The 22,761-nt window shown below is 39.5% G+C and overlaps 1 protein-coding gene across 1 annotated transcript in view; it reads right to left on the reverse strand.

Moving 5' to 3' along the window:
• The window catches only part of LOC122798890 (amiloride-sensitive amine oxidase [copper-containing]-like), a 341,036-nt gene extending 328,962 nt beyond the window's left edge, over nucleotides 1-12,074 (reverse strand). Inside the window, exon 1 of the mRNA XM_044067997.1 lies at nucleotides 11,977-12,074. The gene's annotated coding sequence lies outside the window, so the exon portion shown is untranslated. The remainder of the gene's footprint in view (nucleotides 1-11,976) is intronic.
• Nucleotides 12,075-22,761: the final 10,687 nt, after the last annotated feature.

The following is a 22,761-nucleotide window of genomic DNA, read 5'->3' on the forward strand; positions in this document are numbered from 1 at the left end:
GAACCCAACTGTTTGGAAAATTAGGATGTAAGATTGGGGATAGAGAAAGATTGCCATGCTGGAGGAGGTAACCTGGAAAGGCTGATAATCATTCTGACATTTTGCACAGTCCTTGATTCTGAGAGGCTTCCCTTTCTTTTTGGAGCCTCATTGCCATTGATTTTAAAAATCCTGTTTGGAGACACTTTGCTACTTGAATTGATTATTGAAAAACAAAGTCAAGGTAAAAGAAGAATTTTTATTTGCCTTAAAAAGGAAGTCTGGAAATTTTTGGTTATCCCTTGTATCTCATCAAACATTTTAAGCACCTTAGCTGCAGAAGGGCCAAAGAGAACTTCCTTTTCCATGGAAGAATTTAAAACTTCAGTTTTAATATCTTCAGGAAGATTTTGATAACATAACTGACAAATCTTCTCATGACTGACCCAGAAGCAGCAATCCTGGAGACAGTATCATAAGAACACTTTAAGGCATATTTAACAACATGAGAACAATAAACACTGAGCTTATCAGAGGAAGGGCTCTGAGCTAACTAATCTGTGATATATAACATTAAGTATCCTGTTTTTTGCATATTTCTGAGTTATTTATAGCACTTTTATTTTACTCACTGTGTCATCATCTTCTTTCGGCTGTTCCCATTAGGGGTCGCCATAGCGGATCACCTTTTTCCATTTCTTCCTGTCCTCTGCATCTTGCTCTGTCACACCATCCACCTGCATGTCCTCTCTTACCACATCCATAAACCTTATCTTAAGCCTTCCTCTTTTCCTGTTACCCGGTAGCTTCATCCTTAGCATCTTTTTCCCAATATACTCAGCATCCCTCCACAGCACATGTCCAAACCAGTGTAATCTTGCCTCTCTGGCTTTGTCTCCAAATCTTCCAACCTGAGCTGACCCTCTAATTTACTTATTCCTAATCCTGTCCAACCTTGTCACACCCAGTGCAAATCTTAACATTTTTAACTCTGCCACATCCAGCTCAAACTCCTGCCTTTTTTTCAATGCCACTGTCTCCAACCCATATAACATAGCTAGTCTCACTACCCTCTTGTAGAACTTCCCTTTCACTCTTACAGGTACTCGTCTGTCACAAATCACTCCTGACACTCTTCTCCACCCACTCCATCCTGCCTGTACTCTCTTCTTCACCTCTCTTCCACAGTCACCGTTACTCTAAACTATTGACCCCAAGTATTTAAACTCATCCACCTTCGCCACCTCTACTCCTTGCATCCTCACCATTCCTCTATCCTCCCTCTCATTCACACATATATATTCTGTCTTAGTCCTGCTGACCTTCATTCCTCTTCTCTCTAGAGCATATCTCCATCTCTCCAGGGTCTCCTCCACCTGTTCCCTACTCTCACTACAGATCACAATGTCATCTGCAAACATCATAGTTCACTGGGACTCCTGTCTGATCTCGTCTGTCAACCTGTCCATCACCACTTTAAATAACAAAAGGGCTCAGAGCTGATCCTTGATGTAACCCCACCTCCACCTTAAATGCATCCGTCACTCCCACCGCAGACCTCACCACTGTCACACTACCCTCATACATATCCTGTACCACTCTTACATACTTCTCTGACACTCCTGACTTCCTCATACAATACCATAACTCCTCTCTAGGCACCCTGTCATATGCTTTCTCTAAGTCTACAAAAACACAATGCAACTCCTTCTTATCTTCTCTGTACTTCTCCATCAACACTCTCAGAGCAAACATCGCATCTGTAGTGCTCTTTCCCAGCATGAAACCATACTGCTGATCACTAATCATCACATCCCTTCTTAACCTAGCTTCCACTACTCTTTCCCATAACTTCATGCTGTGACTGATCAATTTAATCCCTCTGTAGTTACTACAGCTCTGCACATTACCCTTATTCTTAAAAATTGGTACCAAAACACTTTTTCTCCATTCCTCAGGCATCCTTTCATTAAACAATCTGGTTAAAAACTCCACTGCCATTTCACCTAAACACCTCCATGATTCCACAGGTATGTCATCTGGGCCAACAGCCTTTCCATTCTTCATTCTCTTCATAGCTATCCTTACTTCCTCCTTGCTAATCCATTGTACTTCATGATTCACTATCCACACATCACCCAACCTTCTCTTCCTCTCATTGTCTTCATTCATCAATCCCTCAAAGTACTCTTTCCATCTCCTCAACACACTCTCCTCGCTTGTGAGTATGTTTCCCTCATTATCCTTTATCACCTTTACCTGCTGCACATCTTTCCTAGCTCGGTCCCTCTGTCTAGCCAATTGGTACAGGTCCTTTTCTCCCTCCTTAGTGTCCAATCTTTCATACAACTCTTCATATGCCTTATCCTTAGCCTTTGCCACCTCTCTCTTTGGCATGCACCTCATCTCCTTATACTCCTGACTACTTTCTTCAACTCTCTGACAATCCCACTTCTTCTTTGCCAACCTCTTTGACTGTATACTCTCCTGTACTTCCTCATTCCACCACCATGTCTCCTTGTCGTCCTTCCTTTGTCCCGATGTGATACCAAGCACCTTTCTAGCTGTCTCCCTTACTAGCTCTGCTGTAGTTACCCAACTATTTGGTAACTCTTCACTGTCACCCAGTGCCTGTCTTAACTCATCACTGTGAGTGAGGTATTAAGTAGAATTTTCTAAGATTGTTAAGCATCTGGTTGGGTTTGTTTGTTCTGACTTCCTGCTAGGAGTGTATCATATAACTTGTTTGCATTTAAAAGCATTCTCTAGAGTCTCATTGATCCTTTATCTGTTTAAACATTTCTGCAGTTTTTTCTACTTAAGTAGTGTTGGTAGTGTAGCATTGTCCATATTCAGGCTTGTGTTTTGGGCCTAGTTGTTTGTTAGTAGAGGCTGTGTGTCTAAGTACATGTCCCAGGCCATCATAACTTAGCCAAAGCCAGTATAGCATTTTAGTAAGAGTGAATTGTTTGTGGTCATTAGCTGACTGGGGTTGCCTGGACTACAGCATGGAGTAGCACTTCATTGGTTCTTTTAAGCTTTTTTTAAAGTTGTTTCAGGTTTCAGCTTTGTTACTTAAGAAGTTAACTTGTGACTGTTTCTGCCATTTGACACTGAGCTAATTGGAGGAAGTTGGAGGAAGGGCTCTGAGCTAACTAATCTGTGATATATAACATTAAGTATCCTGTTTTTTACTTATTTCTGAGTTATTTACAGCACTTTTATTTTACTCACTGTGTGTGAGGTATTAAATAGAATTTTCTACAGTTGTTAAGCATCTGGTTGGGTTTGTTTGTTCTGATTTTTGTTTCCCACTTTCCCTCCCTCTTGGTATACTGTTTTTATACTTTGTGGCTTTGCAGTTGCCCGCCCCTACTGTAAATTTGATCTGGGACAGTCCTCCCAGTCTAGTGTCATTACCTCATTCTACCTATTCCAGGGAGAACATTTGAGAAGGCCAACCCAGTTAGCACCTGCTCTTCCTTTCCCCTTTCCACTTTACAAAAAAATATATTTTCTAAGCTTGTTTCCTGCCTTTCCTATAAGTTGTCTAGTCCAGATACAGATTTGTTGTATCCAGGACTGTTTGTAAGCTTCTGAGCCCCCAAGCCTTTCTGTGTTTGAGGGAAGCCTTCTAGCTTAATTTTGTTTCTTAGAACTAGCCAGTTTTCTAGTTTCAGTACTCAAATCTGTTTCTTTGAGCTCAGCACTTGTTCAGAACTCATTGTAAGCACTAAATAAGTTGCAAATTACTGCAACACTCAACTTTCCTCACTTGTCTAGAGGAAAACAGTTTTTAGTACTTAATAAATAAGCACCTATCCAGGCATGTCTAAGGGTCAGCTCCCAGTGTTTTCTCCTGTCTACCAATGAATCTGGGCATCTTGGGGCAATGCAGCAATTGCCTCATGTACAGAGACAACCCTCTCCTCCTACCACCCAACACTACAACCTGTGAGAGATGAATTTATATAACCAAACTGGAAGCAAAGCTCTCTTCACCCAAGACTGGACTAGACAGGCAAGAGGAAAAGGTAAACACTTGCACCACACCACACTCATCACATAGTCCCTCAAAACCTTCACCACCAAAACACACACACATAGAAACACAAAACACACACCTACATTTGCAGAGGCTCTCAAAAAAAATCTACCCAAGCAACAGGGACCTCCAAAGCAGAAATGCAAGCAACCTCCACCCCCCCAACACAACCCAAATGACACATAGCCCACAAACTCAGTGTGCTACTCAACCACAGCCCATAAGGCATAACAATGTACCCAACACTCTATTCATAGGTGACTCTATAGTCAGGCACATTGATGTTCCACTCACCAGGCTAAACAAGGAGAAAGTTACTGTCAGCTGCCTGTCAGGTGCCAGGATCCACCACATAATGCATGCACTCAGGTCACTCCACAGCAAGTACAAATATGACTCTAATGTCACTGTCCATGTTGGTGTGAATGCCCTGACACATACCTCCCTGGACTACATGAAAAGAAACATGGAGGAGCTTTCTGATCTTGTAGCCCAGGCAGGTATGACCCTAGCCCTGAGTAGCATCCTGCCATCACCCAGAATCATACCACAGTACAAGGACAAAATGATTGACTTCAACAGTTGGCTAAGCTTCTGGTGTCATTCTAAGGGGATCCAGTATCTGTCTGCCTGGGATGACATGATCGATAAACCACAATGCTTTGCCAGAGATGGCCTGCACCTGTCACCCTTGAGATTCCGGATACTGGCTAAGGCTCTTGCCACTCCTATAGTGCCTTTTTTAGGCAAGATTCAAATGACAAATTCACCACCATAACAGGTATAAGCAAGCAAAATCTGAGGGTAATGCTACTTAATGCTAGAAGTCTAAACCTCAAAATGCACTCACTTGATGCACTCCTTAAAATGGAGAACATCGACATCTGCGCAGTGACAGAGACCTGGTTCAAGGCTCCAGAGAGCACCCCTGCATTACCAAGCTATAATTCATACCACACCTTTTGGCCACCTAACCTGGACTGAAGCACTAAAGGCGGAGGCGTGTCCATATTCATTAAGGATATCCACACCTCCAGGCTAGTTGCTCAGCATAATGCATCTGAGATTATCCAAGTACAACTAACTCTGGGCAAGACCGCAATGCAAATTGTAGCTTGCTACAGATCCCCCACCATGCCCCAGGATTCCCACTCCTCATTTCTTGATACACTGGAAAATATTAGGGTACAACCTAACACCCTAATAATGTGCAATTTCAACTACCCCACCATTAACTGGGAAAACTACTCGTGTACCAACTCTTGTGCTCAACGTTTTTGTGGAATTCATAAATTCCAGTGCCTTGGATCAACTTATCCACACCCTTACCAGAGGCAGCAATATCCTAGACCTGGTCATTACCAACATGGGCAACCAGTGTTCCACAACAGAGGTCAATTCCTCGTTGGTCAGATCCGACCACAAGCAAATCACCCTAGACATCCACATCCCACCCCCACCCCCCCCCCCCACTAGGGAAACCACCGTAAAAAAATTCTCCAAAGCCAACTTCACGCTTCTTAAGACAGAAGTGGCAAACTTTATGACACCCATGCTGGCGGACAATAGAGATACAACTGCTGAATCCTATACAATTGTACTTTATAAGCACTTACACAAGTGCATGGATCGTGCAATCCCTAACAGAACCAAGACACTATCCTCCAAAAAAAAAAAAGCCAATCTGGTGGTCCCCTGCTATAAACAAACTCTACAACAGAAGAAAGAATGTGTTGCAGAAAAGAGTAAAGTCCCATGATTGGAGGAACTCTGTGGTCAGCCTCCGTAAGAAGCTGAGACCCCTCATAAAATCCTGCAAAGCTAGTTACGAAAACAAAATCTCCACTGATTCTAAAGACAACCACAAAGCATTCTATAGCTATGTGAAGAATCTCAATGGCAACACTCAGATCTGCTCTGAGTTACAGCACAATGGCACTAAATATACAGAACCAACTGATATATCCAAAATCCTGGCAGATAGGTTTAGTGCTAACTTTACCCCTGTGTCATCCCCTAAAGGGCCCATCTCTATACTGGAAGAATGCAAAGTACCTGTAATCATGGCTGCACAGGTAAAACCCACACTCTCCAAAGCCACGAACACAGCATCCATGGGACCTGACAACATCCCAGGCTGCGTTCTACATGAACTACAGAACGAACTGGCACCCCACCTAAGTACCATGTTCAATCATAGCCTCACCTCAGGCTTTGGGCCCACTGAATGGTGCACAGCAACGGTTATCCCACACAACAAAGGAGAGAACACCACAGACCCCGGGAACTACTGCCCCATTAGCCTGATGAGCCTGGTCTGCAAGGCTATGGAGCGTATCATCATGGAACTTATAAACTATGACATTGGTAATCTCCAAACTCTGGACCCTACCCAGTTCGGGTTTGTAAAAGGCATATCATGTCTCCTAAACCTGACAGACTTCTTTGAAGTGGTCATCAAAGCCACAGATGAGGGTAAGGTGGTTCACACAGCCTATCTAGATCTCGCCAAGGCTTTCAACACCATCCCCCACTCTGGAATTATAGACAAACTCACTAAACTATTTATAAATTCCTATGTCACAAGATGAGTTGCCAACTGGCTCACTGACAGAACCCACACTGTGAAAGCAGCAGACTTTAAATCCAACTTCAGACCAGTGACAAGTGGAGTACCACAAGGTTCAGTCCTAGGTCCTCTCCTGTTTGGTATCTAATTCTCTGAAGTACAGGCTAACACAGAAGGTCTTTGGCTAACAAAGTTTGCAGATGACTGCAAACTAGGAGCCATAATCAAAACTCCTAATGATGTGGACATCCTACAAAAGGGCCTCACTGAGACAGATGCCTGGTGTCAAAGCCATGGCCTCAAGCTCAGTGCCAAAAAGTGCATTGTCATCCCTTTAGGTAAAAACTCTGTACCCATAAACTACCACATAGGCGGTAGACTACTTAACACTGACAGTGTGATAAGAGACCTTGGGACACAGGTTGACAGTAGTCTCTCCTTTGATAATCACATTGCCACAGTAGTCAGGAAATCCGTCTACGTGGCACAACTCATCACAAAAGTTTCTTATCCAGGAAAAAAAGAGGTCATTGTTCCCCTCTACTCATCACTCATTAGACCCATTATAGAGTCCAACGCCCCTTTTGGTATGTACCTCACAAGATATCTACAACAACTGGAAAGGCCACAGAAATACCTCACAAAGAGGATTACTGGCCTCAAACAGATGCCCTACGCAGACCGTCTCAAAAAACTCTAGCTTTACTCTGCCGCATATCGCCTACTCAGAGGCAATCTCTCCCTAACATTCAAAGCTATGTCAAACCCAGAGCTGTTGGACATGCTCCACGTAAAGAAATCCCAATCCCTCCAAGCTACATGCTCTAGGGACCTAAACCTTGTCACCACAATAAACAGAACATGCTGGAGGGATAGATTCCTGCCCCAGAGACTTCCCATACTCTGGAACAAACTACCTATCTATATCAAACAAAGCTCCTCATTAGCACTCTTCAAGAAACATTTTGATGATTGGATGGGAGATAGGAAATTCACCCCGGGGATCACTTCTGTGGCTCTGCTTGACAGGGGTACAGGAAAATAATTTTCTTGGTTGGCAAAAGCCAGGGTACCATTTGGCTAGGCTTATACAGGCCCTAGGGCCAATAGCCTAGTACCTACCTATGAACCTATGAACCTATGAACAGGCAATCAAGGATGTTTTTGCTTCAGAAGAGGGAAGGTTATCAGTAAGCTTCTTCATGTTCTCCAAAGACTGAAGTAAAACTGTTAACATGTGAGCTTGGCAGTTTAAAACTCTGAATATTAAAGTGGAAGCTGAATAATCGTTCTTCTGAAATCTGTCAAAAGCTTTCCCATTCTTGTCAAAGGGGATGAGATTAGTATTAACAATTTATTTAGCAGAGGCAATTTTGGAAATGGAAATCCCTGCAGAATCTGCTTTAAGATTAGAAAACAAACATTTGTTACTTTGAGGTACATTTTATAACCTGTCGGACTTAATATTTGCAAAAGGTTAACTGTCAGGTAAACTGCAAACTGTGAGAAAAACAATCCCTAAATCAGATAAAACATGAAGAACAGCTGCTAACTAAGATCCAACTGTAACAAGTCATAATACACTTGCTGAACAATTGAAATTTCATTTTGATCCCACTGAAAAAAAAACTCTTTTGGTTTAGATAAAGTTTCACAAAAAGAAAGGTCTTTTGAAGGGACATTTGAAGCAATGCTTTCATCAAAATCATTATTTTCAGGCTAAGAAGAAAGCCCTGAAGCACAGCAATCACCCTGCAAGTCACCTGGACTGGGATTAGTAAAAGCAGAAATTAACTCCCTAGCAATTCCTTAAAAATCTAGCTGACTGATAGCTCCATGGGCCCATCAAAGCAGCACTTTTTAGTAGCAAAAAAGCTCTGAGCTTTTTCACACTCTTGTTTATTTGTATGGAGCTCCTCTCTAGCTTCTGATGATTAGAATATGTAGAAGGCATCCTGTAACTTTGAAAAGCTGGCCAGTAGCAGTGGGGTAGGCACCATGTAGGACAGGGTACTGCAACAGTGATCTAATGTGGAACATTAGTAATTAAATCCATATAATTATTCTGCTCATCAACTAAAAAAAATCTTCTCAGCTCCATTCATTATGCTTCCTGCTACAGAGAAAGTATGTAAAAATTAAAAGTGTAGCTGCCTATATAGCACATAGAGTTAAAACTATAATTCAATAGCAGTTTTCATCCTGTAGTCATAAAATCATGTATTATGTTTACAAATGCAGACCAGCATATCTGTTATGCTGCATATGGTCTTATCAGTTCAGTCTATGTTTATTTTGTTTGTGTTGCAGTAATTTATAGTTATTTATTTTCCAAGTTCATCAGGCTTGTGCTTTTGGCTCAAGTTGAAGTGATCTACATCAGGGGCAGTGTCAGATGGTACTCCTGGCAGGTCTCCTCAAGGAGGACAGAAACCTCCCTTTCTCCCATAACCATCTAGCACTTCAGCTCATTCTTTCTAAACCTAGTTTCATGATCTGCCACATGTGCCTCTTACCCTGCCAGCTTTTCTTCTAATTTTCTGACATCTTACCCTCTCCATCTCTCTACTGTTTCCATATCATGTGCCCATTGTCTTCACTTTATAGCAAGTATGAGCAATATCTTTATTTTATTTTTTACAATGCCATTTTATTCTACTTATTTATCCTTTTAAAAAACAAAAACGACCAAGTTCACACAATGCTCCACCTCGCTCAGACAGCAACGCCAGGACCAAATAGCAATAGCAGTACTCCAAATCAAACTGCTCAGTACAATGCTGAAAGTTTTACAGACACGATTTATTTCACATATAAGCGTACTTAGTACAGAGTACTGCTATTGCTATTTGGTCCTGGCGTTGCTGTCTGAGCGAGGTGGAGCATTGTGTGAACTTATTTATCCTTTGTTGACGGGGTTAGCCCACTAGTTAAGCAGCCTCTTTTCAGGGGAGACCTGAGGTGGTATTGATACTACTAGGGGAAATTTGGCAAGGGTACAGGATCCACTTCCCATAGACATTGTGGGATCTTTTACATCCATCTGACCTTCCAGCTACTCAAGTAGATAAAGCCTAGTTTAACTTGTCATCTGAAGAATGACAAACTCAGGAGTGCAGTACCCCCCCCTTATGCTGCACTGCAGTGTCAGTAATCAATCTACCTGGTGTGGGAATAGAACCCACAGCCTTCTGCACCAAAGGTGAATGTGCTACCTGTTGTGCCAGTGATACTTGCATAAACTGAATGCTGCCATGTTTTTAGCAGTCTACTTTCTTTTGATATCAGGAAGTTTGGAAGTATTTAGGTTCTATTCACATACCTGGTCTACATTAATAAAACGGTACTGACTACTGACTGTGGCATTGGCTGAGGTGGGCATAATAAACTCCTGAAGATTCTTTGGATGAGACATTAAACTGAGGTGCCATCTGCTTTAGGCTGGTGGTAATGTAGAGAGAAATATTTAAGATTTTATTATGCAAGTCAATGAACAGCAGGGCTGTTTCCCTTTACCTACTCAGGTTTTCATACCAAATATAAATAACATTTCAGGTCTCCCCAGTCTAGAATAATAGCTCAAAGATTAAGGCTATAGCCTGGAAGTCCAGCCTCATGGAGCAGAGGGAAAAAGCCTTTACTGCACCCCAGATGACGTGAGTTTGAGTAGCGGCACAGATGATGAAAGGACAGGATGGGGGAGGAGGGAAGAGAGTGTCTCATGCCAACTTGTCCATTCTGGGTGGATGGAGGCTGCTTAGGCTTGCTGCAGGAGCAGCATTAACAGCTGGGTGAACTCCACATCACAAGTAGTATGCTGCTTGGTCAGTAGGTTGTGTGTGCACCAAAGAACTCATGTGTCTCCCATAGGCAGAAGTCATGTGGGTGGGAGGGGGTTAGGGCACACTCCCTGGCAGAAGTATGATGTTGCACCAACATTTAGGGTCTCCTTACCAGCTTCTGATGGGTCACATTGAGCTTGGGGAAGGCTAAAAATAACTAACAAGTGATCAAGTTTCTCTGCCGTATTTTATAATTTACTCTTCCCTTAAATATATATGCATGATCTGGCAGTTGTTTGAAGTTTTAATAAAAATGTAATTAATTAACTAAATTAAGAAATGTAACACCCAGTTTAAATGTGTCCAGCATTGTCAGTTTTCCAGTCTATAGATCCTTGCTTAAACTGTCATTAAACTGTCATTTTCTCGGCTCCTTTTCAGTCAAGACCTGGCCACAAAGGCTAGCATGAATTTTGGTCTATATGGAATATTAAGAGTAACCAAACAACCAGCTTGTTTCTGGAAAATTGAGAAAAACTGAGTACTGTGAAGGGAAAAAGCATGTCTAAGTAGAAAGCACACACAAATTACACACAGTGCCAGGAGACCACCACTGAATAAGGACTGATCAAGATTCTTCTCTCGGCAACAGAGAGAATTATAATATTACTTCCAGAGGCTATTACTTAAATACAGTAATAAATAATAATAAATTCTGATTGTAGCTAGAGCATGAACAGCAGCATTAATAACGTTTGTCTCTGTCTCTCTTACCTACACATGCACTCACATTCTTGCCTGTTTTAACAATGGAGCACTTATATGAGCAAGTGTGCATACAGGCATGAACTATGCAAGCAAACACTGATAACGTTAGAATGCCTGACATTACCCTTCTATATGCAATCCATTAAAATCAGTACAACAAAGAAAATAAACTCATTATTCACACAGGCCTCTATAATGAAGTAATTCATGTTTTTGTAAAATTTTAATTAATTTGAAACTATGTTCTATAACGTATAGTATGCTTTATATATTGTATTTCATTGTTATGTTGTATCTAATTAGTTATACAGTATGCTATCTCCTGTATTGGGTTTTTGCTATTTTCACAAGGAATCAATTCCTTTATCATACTTACAGGATTAGGTATTTTCAGAAGAAATTAAAAGTTAATTATAGAACACTAAAATAAAACTAAAAGATGTAACTTAATTCTATTACTAACAACAGATAAAGGCATGGTTATCCAGCTTTTGCTTTTCTTTTGTTGAAATAAAATGCAAAACGCTGTGTTAATATTAACAGTTAATGGTCCTTTGCTCTTTCTTCTCTAGCTTTACACTTCACTTTCCATCTTAAATGTTTTTGAAAAGCAAAATTAATTTATTAGTAAGAAAAAACTAACTGAAGTTCTGAAATGCAGCTCAACTTGTGACAAGGTGCAATTCCTTTATAACTATTTTTAACTCATAAAAGAGTCACAACTATCTCAAACATCTTTCAAAAACCATCTCTGAATACAAAAAAAAAAAAGAAAAAAAAGGGGAATGGTAGGCAACAATCCTTAAGCTAGATCTGTAATGCAGGTCACTTACTGTAAATCCACTGTTGTTGTAAATATAATATCTCGATCCAACTCTTATTTGTTGTTATGTTTCTGCTCTGTTTTTGCCTTGAATTTGTAGCAGTTCGCTCCTCTTGGGAAGAACATGCAATCTGTAAATTTCGCAGCTGTACATTTATATCATTGTGGATTGAAATGAAATGACTGGGAACCCAACAACACTGGGAGGAGTCAGCCAACCAATAAATCATGATTACTTTTTTTCAAACAAAAGAGAGAAGAGAGCTAGGCAAAAATTTGAATGTAGACAATGAGAATATGAATTTAGATTTATGGATATTGACCTAAATTATTGTGATGTGTAAGTGTGCTGTGGAACACCTCTGCAGGGATAACATACATAACAATTTTAAGTATAGGTAAAAAATAATGGTCAGTACAGAGGAAACTGAACTGATTCATTTCAGGTAGAGTGCTGTTAAGTACTGTTTATATCCTGACAGGATAAAGGGCTGGACAGGTAATACAGGGAAGAAGCAGAATATTTGATGCCTGATGAGGCATTCCAGAAACATGCTGCAAAGGTCTGCAAAGGGGCAAAGTTCACTTCATTCTTGCATAATGCAGACTGTATTAAGTACAGAACAGGGATTTATGACGAGCTGGTAAATAACAATGTATAGCCATCAAGGGAGAAATAGAATATGAGTAGGTGTGTGAAAGCTGATAGCAGGTTTATCCTGTAGACCTGAGAGCAGTTCTGTCATTTTCCATTTGCATGAAGCTTAACTTTGATTGGGTCACTTATAATCAAACCAACATTCCAAGGAGACTGAAGATGGATACGTCAACAATAAAGGCCAACAGATAGTAAAGTGCATTGTGATGATACTGTGAACAAATATGTAATGAGGGCTGCTGAAAAGCTGCATTGCAATTTATAAACCAGATACTTAATGTTAGAAGGTTGCTGTTTACTGTATAGATTGTGATATAATAATATGCGTTCTAAGTTTGCATTTCATCATGAATATACTAAATTCTAGGCTACCTGTGGGAAGAGTATCCTACTGAAATACTAGTCACCCAGGTATAAAGTGATACCAGTGGTCATTTCACAGTGGTGTTGTCCTGATACTGGAGGTGCAATGACAGAGTTGTAAGTGAAAAATTTCTGAGTTGTTTGGTCATCCTGAGGGACGTGCTAAAAAATGACCCCAGGTGGAGGACTAGGGAACTGAAGCCTGATATAGGCATACTGCTGCATCAGCTCTGACAGTTGGATTGCTTTACATGAGGATGCAGACATGTACTTGGAATCTTTTGTGCAGCAGTGCACATGGGGCTGAGAAGACAGCAGGGGGTAGAAAGCTAAAACATCCTGTCATGTTACAAATAATACCTGGGAGTTAGTGCCAGTAGGATTCATCTTGAAACTGTGTGGCATTTGGCCATAGCTATAAGGCTAATAGAGAGGCAAGTTGTGGAGGTTTAGCCTAAGACAGAATAATGGCAGAAATGAAAATAATAATATGTCTGATTCTCAGTTAACAATGATACTTCAGTTGCTCTACAAAGGTTGTAATATAGAAACTAAACAGAAGGTATGCATATGACACCATATAACCTTTTTGTGCATACTCAAACCATATTGCTAAAGTCTAATGACATGATTACACACATGACTAATACTTAACACAGAGAAAATCTGTCCACTGCCAAATCTGTAAAAAAAATTACTTTTTTTAAATTCCACTTGCTGTTTGACCTTCTCTGCTACACTTTTCTGTTCTTTCTTTATTGTCCCTCCAGTACTCTACTGTAATAAACTTTCACACTGTAAGAAGGTGACAAATATTTTAGTGCTACAAGCTAATCCAGAAATGTGATCGGATGTACTGTACTTGAAATGCCTGTTTATTTCCAGTTTTACAGTACTAAACAGGAGGTAGCTCATTGGCCAACTAATTAATAAACTCCAAATGAGGTTCATTATGTCAGTCCTCCAACGTGGCTTTTAAGAATGCATTCACTTAATAGAATAAACTATTCACTTTTATGGAGTGTTTTAACAATAGCAAGAAAAGTTATTACTAAGAATTGGAAAAATTAATCTACTCCAACCTTGAACGAATTTATTCCCCAGGATACAATAAAATCCATGTAGGCTCCATGTAGAGCCTACATGGAATGTATCTATGTACTCAGCCACAGTTCCCCCTTGGCAGCACTCTATACATATTAATTATGGTGTGCTGCCAAGGGAGATCACAGCAACATGGGTACTGAATCCATGTAAGACTGATGACACAGGCTGCCCTTTAATTCTGGACTGTCCAGAAAAAAACTGGACAGTTGGTAAGCACAGCACAATACCTTTCAGCCTGTTAACCTGGACTGAAAGGTGTAGAAGACATTTTATTTCATTAAATTGCATTTTTTTTTTACATTTATGTTCTTATTTGTGTGGTGCAGTGCATTGCTTAGCTATGCTTAGCTTTGCTCGCATATACAGCAAACACCTACTAGACATCTAAAACTAGAAACTGGATTTATTCAATTTTAATAATTTTTTTCTATTTTCATGTGCTTGTTTGCACAGTGTGGCGCGCTGCTTACCTATGCTCAGCTTTGCATACATATACAGCAGACATCCACTAGACATCTAAAAATTGAAAATGGATGTGCTCAATTGTTCTAGTTCTGGAATGCTTACCAATGGGTAAACCCACACAATGAAGCTGCACTATGCTTACAGGCACCTTTGCAGTATATATGAAGATATATGAGCTCTCTTCACCAATCCAGTGGCTCAGTAGGTTGAGTCATGACCTAGAGTGTAGTAGGTCCTGTGTTTGAGTCCTGGGCAGTAATGCTTTTTACATAAATTGCTGTGAAACTGTGTCAGATGACTGAAACATTGGTTGAGTTTAAATTAAAAAATTGTTACATTTAGAAAAAAACCTGTGCAATGCTAAGTGTAGTTAAGCTTCACTTAAACATGGTTTGTGTGAGTTTGTGTGATGCTAAGCAATGCAATGTATTTTTGAAAGTTACAGTATGATGTGTAAAGGCAGGAATGCAGCCTATATAAAAGCCAATATACAGGAATTTCACATTATTCCTTTGAGCCTGACCTTGACTGTGGGTATGGCTGCTGTCATGGGGGAAGGTGTGCGCTATAGGGCACAAAGGTGAGGTGTGCAAGAGTCCAGGGTTTTCATTGGACTCCTGATACAACCCCATGGACCCCGAGTGTCGCAGGGCAACTACCAGGGCTCAGAGTGTAAGTTTGAGGCCTGGGATAATTTAGACAAGGACCTAATCAGTGCAACTGGTATCCCCCGCACTGGTGACCAGTGTCATCACCACTACGATGACCTGTATCACAGGAAGAGGGCAACCTTGGACACCTGGATCCAAGAGGGTAGGGATGGGCACACCCACAGATATATAAGTATGTCTTGCAGTAATTTATAAATATACAAGCCGAATCTGTGCAAAACTGGTATGCATAATGGTTTCCTTCTCTTACCACAGCTGCAGAAGAGAGGGCTTGCAATGTTCATTTTCATGCAAGGCATTTGGCCAGGATGAGGCAAGAGCTTAGTATGTAAGAAAATCAGTATCAATAAAGTAATAACTTAATGAATAACTTGCCCATAAAATAAAGTATATACAGATATTTCAGTCTTAACAGTCATCTATGAAAGACCTGGGACATCATACATTTTATTAATGTGTCAGTGCATATCTGAACTGGTAAAGCAAGTTAAAGGAAGTAAGCATGCAGTACTGTGTAGCATAGCTTCCAACCATTAGTTAATATTGTAGTGTACCCAGATTAAATGTCAATGTTGTGATCTGCTCATTGTCTGAAATATGCTGTAGATTGCACTCAATAAATGAATAGGGTAAACATGTAAGTTAACAGATGTCCTAGACAGCTATCCATGTATGTAAATGCCAGATGTGAAGCAATATTAATCAACAAAGTGTAAAAGGAGATGGTGCTTTGATAATTACTTTTTTTTCAAATAAAAAAAGTCAGTATTCCTTTAGTCACTGCTTGTGGGTTCTAATCCAGCACCAGCCAACTGATAAATGTAGAGTACTCAATAAAACGTTTCACCATATGTCATAAATAAATGCTGTGCAATACCTACATTATAAGTCAATGTTGTGTCTGACATATGCTGTAGGTTGCAGTAAATAAATGAGTAGGGTAAACATGTACGTTATCAGAACTCCTACACAGCTATGCATGCATGTAAATCAAGATTTGAAACAACATAAATAAAAAAAAAATGTAAAAGGAGATGTTGCTGTGATAATTTAATGTTTTCAAAAAAAAATGTTCAATATTCCTGTAGTCACTGTTTGTGGTTTTTAATCCAACACCAACAATCTTAAATATGTGCAGGAGGCAATACTGTTTTAATATGTCAGAAATAAATGCTGTGCAATACTCGTTTTAAGAGTTTTAATGTTTTGTTCTGCTCATTTTGTCTGATATATGGTTTAAGTTGCAGTCAGTAAATGAACTGGTTAAATATGTAAGGTAATGGAACTTGTACACAGCTATGCATATGTGTAAATGCAAGATTTGATACAACATGAATCAGTAAAAGTTTAAAAGGATGAAGTGGTCTGATAATTTATTTTTTAAAATGAAACATTCAGTATTCCTGTAGTCATTGCTTGTATGTTGTAATCCTGCAATAGCCAAATGAGAAATGTCCAGCTGTCAAATGTAATCAGTGTACACAAACATACCTCTCAACTTTCATGACTTTTGATGATTATACTGAATATTGCCCCATATGTCTGGTCCTCTGATTTGCAGATATATATCAATTGGAATGAAATTTAATGGCAAATCTGTTATCAGAACACCTTGATACTCTTTTAATAGCACACTATATAAGACTGTTCCCTGTCATTGAATCTCTGTACCACCATTAGGTATGACTTGGCCCACAATGTCCCATGCTAAGAGGTGGAGAGGTATGTACTTGGAACGTCATATATACAATATAAGCAGTCAGTGTTCTCACAAGTGAAATATACCATATGTAGAAGTATGTAGTTGTACTCTGTGTAGTTATATTATCTGTGAAGTTACTAATGTTCTTCTTTTTTCTCTCACCCCACCCTTCTCTTCTTTTATTTAATTAAATATATGTATTATTATCATCTGATGTTATCATATTATTTGTTACTATCTCTTATGTTGGCCTTATGTATAATTTAACATTGCTTTGCTGTTAAAAAACTTTCATTTACATTATTTATTGTTGTATTCCTCATTATATTATTTTCAGTTTGTTTCCATTACTTATTATTGTTTTTTAATTGTATTTGATTTGGTTATGTTATATTTCATTTACCACAGTGTGACAAGGTAGGCCGGTTCCCTGTGATCCACTTACCTTGGCTCCCCCAGCCGAGTCACCGGGGAGCAGCAATTCTGGGCCACAGCATGATGGTGTGCCCTCTGCTGGCCCTGCAATAAGTACTCTACTGGGTAGTTTTGCCCCACAGGCTGGGGGTGGTCTCCCCTCTGAGAGTGAAAGTGGAGGGGGTGCTTTCATCACCCAATACCAGTTGCCAAGCATGATGCGTAGGCTTTTGCGCTAAACCGTTGGTGCATACCTACACCGGATGGAGAGCATGCTGTCCATTCTGGTGGGTCAGTCTGTCCCCAGACATTGGCAATGACCATTGCCTCCATAGGAGCAGTGAAGGTGCAGTGCTGAGAGCCCCATGGGTGAAGACTTGAGTCACACTGCTATCGTGCCTGACGTCCATGGAACTGGGATTCCACAACACCCTCCCCAAACAAGATGTTCACCCCCCTCTTGTGCCTAACACCAGCCCCACCAGACCTGTCTGCTGTCTTATCTGTCTGCAAAAGCTTCCTCACCTTCCCAACTTATCTTCCCCCACACATACCTATGTCACTTCCCCAACATTCCACTCTCTCCTTAAAAAAAGGGCAGTTGCCCTCCCCAAAAAATATATATATCGTCCCATACATAGCATACCATTTCACACACGTGTCCACTATTTGGTCCAATTGGCTTGACAACGCACTTATGTTATCATCACCCCTGTCTCGGGTGGTGACAGTGAAAATTCAACTAAAAAGCATTTTTTTCCGTTGAAGAAATTGATAGCTATGGTTATTTCCTACACCCTTCCTGCACATACTGCCTTTCACTATGTTTTTCCCACTGTTTGCACTCAATTTCACCACTGTCCTATCTCCCCAATTTTCTTTTCTTTAAAGAATTTTTGCAAGATGCTGTGCTATGCACAGCATTGCTAAGTGAGGCAGTATATTAATATATGTATTTGAAAGCAAAATAATCACGTTCTAAAAAGTACACATGTACTCTATTTCAAACCCAGTACCAATCACACCTAAAGAGCAGTGCATCAATGTGCCAAGCCACACAGCCAGTTAATTAGTATGGGTGTTTTAAGTAAAACATAGTAATTGTCATTTACTCATTAAGTATGTTTACCTGATGCTGTGCATTGCACTTCATGTCTCTGCATTGCACAAATCTAAGAGATTAATGGAAAAATAGGAGTTTAACTGTCACTTTGGTAGAGAAACACATCACTATAAAGTAATGCACATAATAATAGATGTAAGTGAGGTATGTGAAAGCAGGTACATGTGCAATTATATCTACAAAATGTAAAAATACACCTGCTAAAAGATTAATGGAAAAATAGGAGTTTAACTGGCACTCTGGTAGAGAAATACATCACTATAAAGCCACACACATAATAATAGATGTAACTAAGGTATGTAACAGCAGGCAAGTGTGTAATTATATCTACAACATTTAAAAATACTCCTGCTGTAGCAGTGATTCAGTAGCTTAGTCTGTGAAATGCTTTAAAATGATTAATTTTTGATCCATGCGGTCCTGGGTTCAAATCCAGTTGTGTCTAGCATTTAAAATACATATATGTGTATATCACCATTATAAATTCTGCTATGTATGACTGTCTCATCACCTTTTTATACACCCAAAGTATTACAGATGGAATGTCTGCTTATCAACAATGGAAGTCAAAGGCCTACAGATATGGCTACATTTAAACTATTCCTATTACAGCATTAGAAAGTTCACTGTTCATAGCCATGTGAGCTGGGCAACAGCACAGTGTGAGCTAGGTAACAGCACAAATGCATCTTTGCATGGACCCCGATGCAAAGTCCTACAGTACATTTTATTTTTATGCTAAGCATGTTTGTGCAATGTGGTTCATAATGCAAACATGCAGAAATTACTAAAAAAAATTATTAATTTTACATATTCCCTTCCTCTTTCAGACATCCACAGTGTATGTTTTCCACACATATATATGTATGTGATCTCACATTTTTAGGTGAGTTAGTTCCATATTTGTGGACTTTTACATCCCATTCTGTCCATGTAGACTCCTGTACATGGAAAATTTCCGCATACACTACAAACACGGATGCGGAGTCTACACAGATGCCTTTTGGCTTGTTGGATCCCTCCACCTGACTAATTTGAATAAGATTCACCTGCTTATGTGGACATTTGCATTGCAGGGAAGCTTCCCTGCTTGCTCGTGCTTGCTCACCGCTAAGTAACGTTTACTGAATGAAATGTTTGCTCTCTTGTAAGCATCACATAATGATGTACCACATAAAAAATCATGTAGCCTTTATTGAATTCCCCCACTGCAACTGATGTTTGTCATTTAGAACTTCTTATAGTCAAGACAAGAACAACCAGAATCATCACTTCTTACAACTCTTGGATGAAATTTAAAGAACTGCTAAATAAACAGTCACTAATACTTAAATAATAAATGCTTCTTGAGAATTTTTAGAATTTTAGCTGTATAGTAGACACCTGTGTAAATAGTTGTTTTTGTTGTGTTTTGATAATAGATTGCTTATTTAATTACCTATTTCTATATACATCTTAAATGCTATAATTTATCTGATTGTTAAAACTTTAATAAAAATATTTGAGAAAAAAAAGAATGCATTCACTTTAAACATATTTTCTTTTCATAGATGCAAGCTTCTGATCAGGGATTTAAATGCTCAGTTGTATAATGGTCATCAAAATTTCAGAGAAAAGATATTGAGCTAGACATAATGATATATCATGCAATAAATTAATTTTGCTTGAATCGGCCATGGAAAATGTGATATAGTCTTATAAATATTAGTACTGCAAATAAGCCACTGTTTAATAACAATAACAGTACCCAGGATCATGCATTACTGTCTACCATATCACATACCATGCATTACTGTGTATCATATCACATAATGTGTTTTTCAAAAGAAACAGAAACAAATCATAGGCTGAATAAATGCAGTTCTTGCCCTACAGAGATTATTACCAATCACACATGCATATAACTAGATATATTTATTCAGTTTCTATAATGGCAGGTAATAACCATTAGCATACATACTCACTTGCAAGTCAATCACTTTTAGCAATAATCATGACATTTCTTGATATATATTTGTTACACTCCTTTACTGATTCTTTTGCTGCATACCAGGCCTTCTAAGTCAAGGTCCCTTCTGTGGCTTCCTGTCCTACCCCTATATTTAGAATTATTTAGAATGCATCACTTTTGATATGCCATCCCCACAAAGGAGTAACTTTAACCTGATTCCTTACACAGTCTTGAACTCACTGAAGAAGTGATGGTATCCATTACTGACCACATACTACCATCAAAACCCAGTGGAAGTGCACCAGTTGCTAATCTGTTTTACTCATTCAGTTTCCTTTGATGTTCCTGACCATTAACTTAGGTATTCTTTCTTGCTTATCACCCCAAAATGCATTTTGCTCAAGTGAGAGCATCCCTTTATGCTTTAACTTTCACTTGCTGTAATGGAGTTTTGTTCACTGTCCACTAAGAGCTGGTAAGGCCATTGAACATTCTTCACCTCACCATTCAAGGGCTTGGACTGCCTTTCCTTTGATGATAGTCTTGTCACCCATTAGAACAAAAATCATGGAGTTCTTTGTATTGACCTTCTTTGCATCCCCCCCAATATGTCCACTTTTTTATTGTCCTATGACATGTCCAGGAGAACCTAGTGCACTGTTGTCAGAGAACATTCAACAGCATCAGGTGTAAATGCAGATTAAGTAAATCCAGGTCTATGCCTGTCAGATAAAACTCATCCAGTCTGTACTACACACTATTCCTGTCCTCCTATCATACCATGAAACTCACCATTTGGGTTTTCTTAACACCCATTTATTGTTAAACTTCCTAGTCAGCTCTGTGCCACTGGGCTACTCCACATGGCACCAAACCAGTTTCAGAGTTATACTGGATTAGAGAACTGAACTGCAGGTAACATTTGCCTCAGGTATAACATCTCATGCATTATCATTACTGTAAAATCTTTTGTTTTAATCAGTCCTAGATCATTGTCCCATATGTGAATTAAGATGATGCCAGGTTTCTTTAAAGTCTTTGCTAAAACCTTTGCCTAATGCCTCAGCAATGGTAATAACCACTTCTACTTCATCCCGCTGATACCTGAACAGTGTTACCTGTATTCTGACTGCTCAGAACAAAATTATCTCCCCTAAGGCTCTTCTTGATCACCAAAAATGTGAAGATCCACAGCAGCCAGACCATCTTCTGGTCTGCAAAGAAAGGGAAGGTGTTAGCAAAAGAAAAGAAGCATTGTACTCCAGACTCATTGCACATCCATTCCTTGACCTCCAAATGACTCCAGGAAACCTTGTGTCCCCCTTTTTTCACCTGATGTAGCTCTTATAAGCTATGGATTGCCATCTACCATTTCTCTTGATAATGTCTACAGAGGCTCCATCCTAAGCCAGGTCAATGTAGCTCTAGTATCTGAAGGGAGTGAGTCAAAATCATCCCAGACTGACCCACACATGATTAAATATCATTTTTAGGACTGATTTGACTTTCTAAAATGACAAGTTTGATTTGGTTGATCAGTGAATATTTGCTGACCCCTTGGTGATTTCTAGAATAATTGCCCACCCTATCTGTCCAAAGCAATGAACACTCCACTGTTTTCAATGTCACCTACTAACCTTTTCTGCCTTGGTTATTTTACTGACTTCACAGCTGAATGGCTACTTTGCCTTGTGCAATGATAAGTGTGATAAGTGGATAGCTAGCCCCCTTAGTCTCACAACCTTAAAGTTTAGTCACCCAGTAAACTCCACAGTAAAAAAAAACATTGCTAACACTAAGTTTGCATTGTCATTATAGCTGGCTGAAATGTCCAGGGACATTAAAAAACCTGGACATAAAAAACCTGGACATTAGTGCCCCACATGGTGTCTTCCTCATCAGTAAACTTCAAACTGCTTAACATGGTTCACTAGGTCTTGTACCTGAATGGTGAAGTTTAAAGCTGTGAGGTGTATTCATATTATCTTAGTCTCATCCCCTTTTTCTATCTATGACTAAGTATTTCAACATTTTCCCACAAGAATGTCTTTTCAAATACACTAATATAACCAGGAATTCCTGATAAACCCTATAAGCCATAATATGTGACTTCTAGATGCTGGGTGCCATGGAGTCCATTATTGACTTCCTTGTTTATGCTTTCCAATAACCCATACCACCCTTTGTACTGCAGTTTTCCGGGGCTCTGACACTAGTGTAAAACTTCAAAATCTGCACATCTGGAAAATAGAAACAGCATTCAGTGTGAAAGTATTTTGCAGAAAAACATGCTTTTAACTTCAAACTTCAAACATTGTAATACCAAACACTTTAACGAACT

This window comes from Protopterus annectens, chromosome 3.part1 (assembly GCF_019279795.1).
Source record: "Protopterus annectens isolate FY-2018-M chromosome 3.part1, PAN1.0, whole genome shotgun sequence".
Lineage (NCBI taxonomy): Eukaryota > Metazoa > Chordata > Ceratodontiformes > Protopteridae > Protopterus > Protopterus annectens.